General features: G+C 39.6%; 1 protein-coding gene across 1 annotated transcript in view; it reads right to left on the bottom strand.

The window, feature by feature from the left end:
* LOC109052926 (cadherin 12, type 2a (N-cadherin 2)) overlaps window positions 1-1,177 on the bottom strand; it is a 52,941-nt gene extending 51,764 nt beyond the window's left edge. Inside the window, exon 1 of the mRNA XM_042774346.1 lies at window positions 420-1,177. The gene's annotated coding sequence lies outside the window, so the exon portion shown is untranslated. The remainder of the gene's footprint in view (window positions 1-419) is intronic.
* Window positions 1,178-2,989: the final 1,812 nt, after the last annotated feature.

Raw genomic sequence — 2,989 nt, 5'->3', positions numbered from 1 at the left:
GACTTGAATATCAGAATAATTAATTTCTTATTCATTACAGCACTCACTTAAGATAAATATTTTACTTATCACCAGTTCATCACCAAGAACTGACCCCAGCATCTGCTTAACAGCCGCAAACTGCCCATCACATGCTTCAGATAGATCTCAATAACACACTTGCACATTACGCGTCTACATGAGCGCTTGTCTTTTTTCAGGATGTGGCTCACCCCAGAGTGACTGACTCACATTTCAGTACTCATGTAAGATACAACATCTGAATGACGATGACACAACTGCATAAGCTCTTCATCGGGCATATAATATTTTTTTTTTTTTTTTTTTTCAGCTTGTTTGATTTCACTTTACATTTAATGTGGAAGAAATTCTTTGTGGTCACTTGAAAACAGGTTGTTTATACAAAAATTAGCACATACCTTCCAAATGTCCCACAAAGTCTCTTGAGGATTAAAGCGGCATAATCCAGACCTCCAGTCGTTATCGTAATAAACTCTTCGGTCTCACACACACGCTCTCTTTCTGGTCTCTTTCTTCTAAATCACTCTCTGTAATGCACTCGCCCTCTCGCTCTCTCTTTGGCTCTCTTTAACTTGCCCTCTCTCTCTCTAAAACACTGTCTCTCCCGCTCTCATCTGAGCATTGTGCAGAGCTCTGTGAAAACAGAATGAGGGGGAGAGCAAACCGCTTGCTGAATTCAGTATTCACCCCTGCAGTGTCAAGGGGAAAGAGAAGTGTGAGAGAGAGAGACAGAGAGAGAGAGAGACGCTGGCTGCTGTAATGCTCATATGCGCTCAGGACTGATACTTTCTGTACAGGGTGCCTGTGGGTGTCAGAAGCTGCTCGTCCGCCGTTATATCCCTCCCAGAGATTGGCTCTCCTCCCCTTTTAAATTGCTGGATTAATGCGGGTCCCAACAGTGCTAAACATAGTCGGCATAGTCAGCTTTGCTGCATTACCCTTAGGGAATACAAATTTTCAGTGAACAAGTTGGAGGATTTTTGTCACATTCACTTGTTTTCACCTGGCTTATGAACGTAGAACGTTGGTGTATTCTCAAAATCTTCTTGCTAAGGGGGAAGTTGTGGCCTAGTGGTTAGAGAGTTTGACTCCTAACCTTAAGGTTGTGGGTTCAAGTCTTGGGCTGAGGTGCCCTTGAGCAAGGCACCGAACCCCTGGGCGCCGCAGCATAAATGGCTGCCCACTGCTCCCGGTGTGTGTTCACGGTGTGTGTGTGTGCACTGTGGATGGGTTAAATGCAAAGCACGAATTCTGAGTATGGGCACCATACTTGGCTGTATGTAACGCACTTCACTAATTCAATTTTCCAACTGTGTATGACTAATATTTAACAAAAGCATACTATCTGTTAATCAAATAATAACTTTTGATGTGTGAATCCCTGGATGTGGTTTGACCCAGTTTAAAATATTTTTAATGTATTTATATAAGTTTTTAATTTGAAAGATTTCTTAGATTACAATTGTTCAGTTGTTTTGCTTCTCCACAAAGCTATTGGTTAAACTAACTAATATCTGTCATTTATAATTTTTTACAGATCTTTTATCAGTGGAGTGCTTGTTTATTCAATATAGGGACATACATGTATTACTGAACTTATACTTTCAGGCTACATATAGGTATCTACAGTCACAGCGCATCTTAATTGGGCACAACATGACAAGATTCAGCGGTAAGCAGTTTCTAAACTTCCACAATCAGTATATTTTTTCTGCATCCATATTTGATGTGTATTATACATTATACATATTATATATGCCGTAATTTAATAGTAATAATACAAAATGTTTCTTTGAATTCACATACATACCTGTACTGTGTGTATATATATGTGTGTGTGTGTGTGTGTGTGTGTGTGTGTGTGTGTGTGTTAAATGTACATATTTACATTTCCTCAGCACATTCAATGTATCACTGAATAATTTTTTTTTTTTTTTTTTAAGAAACACCCAAGAATGTGGTCCAAGAATCTCACAGAACTCAATCAAAGACTGGAATTTAGCTGGAGCAAGTAAACGTAAAAAGAAGTGCTTGAGGTGAACACAGATTAATATTCAGTGTGTAAACAGCAAAACAGGGTTTAAAGCCATCTATGCTTAATGGAGTAAAAGTATGCTGACTATGGGCAGTTTAAATCAAGATGCAACACAATTAAACAGCATGCACAACCACTAAATATCTCTACCTACAACCTAGTAAGCAGTTAAACAAGGCACCATTATCTTCTGTAATTGGACCATTAACTGAGACTCTAATTCCGGTGTGGCATTCCATTTACTTACAACCTACATATGCAAAGCCATTGAACACACTAATGGTGTGGCTAAAAACATGCTAGGCAATACAGAGTGCGGTTATTTGTGTTTCTTGGTTTCCTCATCACAAACACTTTACCTTAATTTACTGCCGGTCAGGCATTGGCATGAATCCCCGAGTCTGATCATCCTTAGAGCAGATGGCATGGCAAGCTTCCATTCGGAGTTAGACTAAGAGATAATCCTCACAGCACATGGTGGGCTATAACACAGAGACTCCCCCCCTTTTTTTTTTTTATTTTGTGAGTGAGGGGGGTCCATGTGTGGGGGTGGAAAGTCTCTAAAGTCCTGCAAACTTCAGTGGAGGCCAAACCATCAAGATTGAGATCATCCAGACCTCCAGGTGTGAGTTGAGCCTCTGTTGGATAGGGTCTGTGATCTCTTAACCACTCACACACATAGTGTATTGAAAGAGGCTAATATTTGACCCCATTTGCACCTGTTATTAACTTTTAGTGATCCGATTACAGCAAGGATTAGGAAACAAGTTTTAAAATGTTGATCACTAATCACTGAAACCACATTTGGAGGATGTCAGAACCATAGTTTACTACAGGTGTCTGAGCTGAAACAACAACAAAAACATTCTTGCTCAAAACATCACAGTTGCGGTGATATTTGAACATGTATAAGTATGTTTAAAAGCCAAAGTT

Source organism: Cyprinus carpio, chromosome A2 (assembly GCF_018340385.1).
Source record: "Cyprinus carpio isolate SPL01 chromosome A2, ASM1834038v1, whole genome shotgun sequence".
In the NCBI taxonomy this organism is placed as follows: Eukaryota; Metazoa; Chordata; class Actinopteri; order Cypriniformes; family Cyprinidae; genus Cyprinus; species Cyprinus carpio.
This window is presented reverse-complemented; position numbering and strand designations above follow the sequence as displayed.